Below are 5,403 nucleotides of genomic sequence, written 5' to 3' on the forward strand. Positions count from 1 at the left end.
TTTTATGGATGATTTTTCCTTAGAATTTGTGAATTCGATGCTCCTAATAATTTTATGTTTTATACTTAGGCGAGCATAGGAGAGTGAAAGGAATGAGAAACGGGCCAAAAACAGAGAAAATGGGCCAACTTACGAAATCAACACGGCCTGGACTTCCTCACACTGGCAGACCACACGGCCGTGTCAATTTGGTAGAATTGAAGCACGACTCACAGGGGTGGACCACACGCCCGTGCCTACCTAATAGGCTCGAGCACGGCCTGAAGTAATCACACACAGGCATGTCACACAGGCGTGTCCCTGCCGAGCCCAAGTTTAGTCCAATTCGAAAAAGGCCAATTTTGAGGGTTCTTAGGCATTCCAAAGCCTATAAATACACCCTAGAGGAGGAGGAAAAAGGACACACAAAGAAGCAGGCAGGAAATTTCTCAAGGAAAGCCAATTAACCCATCTCAGAAGTCGGATTCATCATCAAGACTGAAGATCTCCCCTCAATTTCCCTTCAGGAGTTTTGGGTTTTCTTTATGTTTTGTATTCATTATTCTTCTGAGATGTTTTCCTTTTTAGTTATGAACCAAAATCCCTAAATACCTAAGGGGAATGAAACCTAAGACGAATCTTGTTATTATTTTTTAAATTGTATGATAAATATTTGACTTGTTCTTAATTATGTGTTCTTAGTTCTTGTCTTGATATTCTAGGATATTGATTCAAGTTAAGCTCTTATTTAGAGGAGGAATAGACCTTGTCTAAGAGTACATTTGTCATAATTAAGCAGAGTTGGTTGCGTGCCTAGAGATAGGGTGACAAGATTTTGCCGGATTAAGGTGAAACCTAATAAGGGGATCCATAGATCGAGTTAATGCAACCCTAGGGAGTTAATTAGAAAGTGATTTCAATTATTCAACCTAGGGTTAGATGTTGTTAGTCTCGAGAGGGATAATAATATAACTTAGGGATTTCTACGGATCAAGTCAAATGAATAAATCATCTGATTCAGAGTCAAATAACAAGTGAAGTCTAGGTGGATTTTTTCTTAGGTATTGTCTTAATTCAATCGTTTTTCCAAAAGTAATTCCCCAATTCTATTTTCTGTGATTTCTTAGTCTAGTTAATTAGTTAGTTAAAACAAACTCCATTATTCTTAGGCTAGATAATAAAAAGACAGTCATTACTAGTACTTTTAGTTCTTTTAGGTTCGACAATCCGGTCTTGCTAAAGCTATACTACTGTTCAATAGGTACACTTGCCTTCATCGTGATAATAGTTAGTTTCAAGAACGATTCATTATAAATTTATAAAACTTATCACAAGAAAATCACGATCAAGTTTTTGGCGTCGTTGCCGGGGAACTAAGATATTAGGAACACTCAATTTTTATTACTTTAGCCATTTATTTTTCTTGCAAGTTAATTTTATTTTATTATTTTTATTTATTAATTTACTTTTTCTTTCTCTTAACGGGTTTTTATAGTTTATGACTAGACGAAACCCCTCAGGACCACTACTTTTTGACGAAGAAATTAATCGCACAGTTCACAGAAACCAAAGAGAAATAAGGTGAAGCTTAAGATACACAGAGAATGAGCAAGAGGACGATATTCAAACCCCAACCGAGGAGATGGCTGAAAATCAAGACAATCAGCTACCTCCTACGATACCCCCTGAACTAGCAAATCAGAATCCTGCTCCTCGTACTATGTATGATTATACTAAACCTACTTTAACAAGAACTAAGTCAAGTATAGTTAGGCCTGCTATTACTGCGAACAATTTTGAACTAAAACCTAATACTATTCAAATGATACAACAATTTGTTCAGTTTGATGGTTTGTAGGATGAGGATCCAAACACTCACTTGGAAAATTTCCTGGAATTCTGTGATACATTTAAAATTAATGGCGTTTCTGACGATGCCATTCGTCTTCGGTTATTCCCTTTTTCATTGAGGAACAAAGCTAAACAGTGGTTGAACTCGTTACCACAAGGGTCAATTACTACTTGGGAACAAATAATCGAATAATTTTTATTAAAATATTTTTTGCCGGCTAAAATAGCCAAATTACGTAATGATATCTCTTCGTTTGTGCATATGGACTTAGAAACTCTTTACGATGCATGGGAGAGATACAAGGACCTACTGCGCTGGTGTCCTCACTATGGATTACCTCTATGGTTGCAGGTTCAAACATTCTACAATGGTGTGAACCCCTCGACAAGACAAATGGTTGACGCAGCTGCTGGCAGAACCATCAATAATAAAACACATGAAAATGCTTATGAGTTTATAGAGGAGATGTCACTGAATAACTATCAGTGGCAAGTCATGAGGACAAAGCCAACGAAAATAGCTGGTGTTTATAACGTCGATTCGGTCACCATGCTCTCTAATCAGGTAGAACTCTTGAATAAAAAAATTGATGGTTTTCTTAGTTCTTCACAGGTTCACCCAGTAATGCAGTGCGAAGCAAGTGGAGGCGGATCAAGTAATTCAGAATACCAACATTATGGCGACAACATGGAGAACGAGCAGTTAAATTACATGGGTAATAATCTTCGATCTCAAAACAATCCATACAGTAACACTTACAATGCAGGTTGGAGGAACCACCCAAATTTCTCATGGGGAGGCCAAGGAAATCAGAGACCACCTCTAGGCTACCAACAACCACCCTACCAATAGGGAAAGAAGTCGAACCTTGAAGACATGCTTTCAAAGTTTATATTGGTGTCAAAAACTCATTTTCAGAATACTGAGACAGAACTTGAGAATCAACAAGCATCGATCCAAGGGCTCGAAACTCAGATTGGACAGCTTGCCAAGTTTATTTCTGAACGACCACAAGGTAGCTTGCCAAGCAACACAGAATCTAACCCAAGGGAGCAACTTAACGCGATTACTAGTCAAGATGAGGAAGGGTTAGTCACACTTGAACCAAAACCAAGGCAAGAAACTAATATAAGCAAAGGAAAATGTGAGGTAGACCACAATGAACAGAAATCGGTAAGTACAGAATACAACCCTCGTATGCCATACCCTAATGCGACAAGGAAAGACCACTCAAATGAACAATTTGGTAAATTCCTTAAACTCTTAAAAAAATTACATATTAACTTACCGTTTATTGAAGCTCTATCGCAGATGCCAAACACAATGAAATTCTTAAATGAGCTTTTAGCAAATAAGTGAAAGTTGGACAATGCTTCGCATGTGGAGCTAAACGCAGTTTCCTCGGCTATTCTACAGAATAAACTACCCAACAAACTAAAAGATCCAGGGAGTTTTACGATTCCTTGCTTAATTGGTAGTTTAGATGTTAATAATGCATTAGTTGATTTAGGGGCTAGTATTAACGTCATGCCCTACAAAATATTCAAACAATTAGGTCTTGGGAAACCCAAACAGACTAGGATGAGCATTCAATTAGCAGATAAAACTATAAGATTTCCTAGGGGTATTATTGAAGATGTGCTACTTAAAATCGATAAATTTATATTTCCCGTTGACTTCATTATTCTAGACATAGAAGAGGATAGCAACACTCCTTTGATTTTAGCAAGGCCATTTTTAGCAACTGCTAAAATGATTATTGATGTTGGCACAGGTGAACTCACACTTCGTGTAGGAGACGAAACAATCACATTTCAAGCTCACAATTTTGGCAACACATCAGAAATTGAAGGTGGTTGTCTAAACCATTCTACTAAAACTGAAAATATGATGCAACCTACTTTGCAGGAAATGAGGCTGAAAGAAGTACATGAGTAGGATGAAGGAAGTACGTGATGCATTCTCAAGCAATAGTAGAGGACCTATTCATGAAGAACGAATGCTACAAATCGAGGAGCTAGATGAATGGAGGACACATAAACCAAGAACACACGATAAACCAAAACTACGAAAGGATGAGCTCAATACCTTTCCAAATTAACTTAAGGTTGGAGATAAAGTTTTATTAGATGCCGCAGATCCTCACATTGTCACTACCAAACCGAATGAAGAAATCCCTCCTACGGTACTTAGCATTTTCCCATTCAGTACAGTCGAGGTAAATCATCCTAAGTTCGGCACTTTTAAGGTAAACAATACCCGCCTAAAACCTTATTTTGATGAGATTCAAAGTAGGAATGACGAGTATAGAATCCTCGAACCACCATGACAATTCAATGGAGAGGTAAGTCGAGCTTAGACTATAAATAAGTGCTTCTCGAGAGGCAACCTGAGTACTAACTGTAGTAACTTCTTTAAATTTTAGTGTTCAACACCTAACTTACTAACGGAGCTCTTGAATACAAGTTTCCCACACAGACATGCCCTAGCACACGGGCGTGCCTTAGGCCGTGTGAAAATAGGGCAAATACTTCTCCAACACGAGCTATGATAAATCACCATGGCCGTGCGACATGGCCGTGGGCGAACCTACCAAAACAACACGGGCGTGCGATACGCCTGTACCTGGAAACCGTGGTCAAACCTGTTAAATTAACACGGGCGTAAGAGAAACGAAAAAAGACAGACACAGTCACGTGACACAACCGTGTGTACCCACAGGCCCAAGAAACACAGGCGTGGGCCAATTTTCAGACGCGCCTAAATTGAAAATTCGCGAATCACACAGGCAAAAATTGGGGAACATGGGCTTGTTTTATGGCCGTGTGCCCCAAAATCTATAAATACCCTGCACTATTCATTATTTTCCTCACTCAAAATCTTTAACCCTAGTCGCTACAAGTCCACACGGCCTCCCTGCCATGCCCATGCGCCGCTTCCCACTCTATTTTTGGCGCCTAATCTCTCTCCCTTAGCGTTTGTTTACTTTTTTCACTTCTATTTTACTTATTTCTAATGCTTATTATCAAAATAATCTTCATTTTTCTCATTTTACTTTCATTGTGCTCATTATTCTATCATTTAATTTGCATTCTTAGTTTATGTTGAATCAAGTTATTAGGAAAGCCTCATTCTATTGTCATACCCATGCCATTACTATGCTTATTCTCATGTTATTACCATGCTAATGTCACAAAATTATGCTATAAAATTGATTATTTCGGTTAAGTTTGGTTTGTATTAATAGTTTTGGCTGACATTGTTAGTTCAAATTCATGGCTTTTTCCTTTACAAATTTGTTTACCTACTATTATTCTGTTTTATATTGCAGGTATACAATGTCGTCTTCACGTGGTAAAAAGGTCGCCGTCCCTGCTTCAAAGAAAAGGAAGGGAGCGTCATCTTCTTCAGGTCCCACCATGAAAATTCGCCACCCTTTCCTGCGATTCTCCATCGGGCCCCAAGAAGAACTTTTCCAAATACTCCGGGCCTGACCTTTAATTGCAGGCTGCTGCATCGACTGGGCTACAGTAGAACAAGTTCAATTGCCTGATACGATTTGGGCCCTCTTA

General features: G+C 38.6%; 1 non-coding gene across 1 annotated transcript; it reads right to left on the minus strand.

The window, feature by feature from the left end:
- Positions 1-2,060: 2,060 nt before the first annotated feature.
- Positions 2,061-2,166, minus strand: LOC128290866 (small nucleolar RNA R71). Its single transcript, XR_008280648.1, has one exon. It is a non-coding gene; the product is annotated as a small nucleolar RNA R71 (small nucleolar RNA).
- Between the last annotated feature and the right edge of the window lie 3,237 nt (positions 2,167-5,403).

The sequence above is a fragment of the Gossypium arboreum genome, chromosome 3 (genome assembly GCF_025698485.1).
Source record: "Gossypium arboreum isolate Shixiya-1 chromosome 3, ASM2569848v2, whole genome shotgun sequence".
Classification (NCBI taxonomy): domain Eukaryota; kingdom Viridiplantae; phylum Streptophyta; class Magnoliopsida; order Malvales; family Malvaceae; genus Gossypium; species Gossypium arboreum.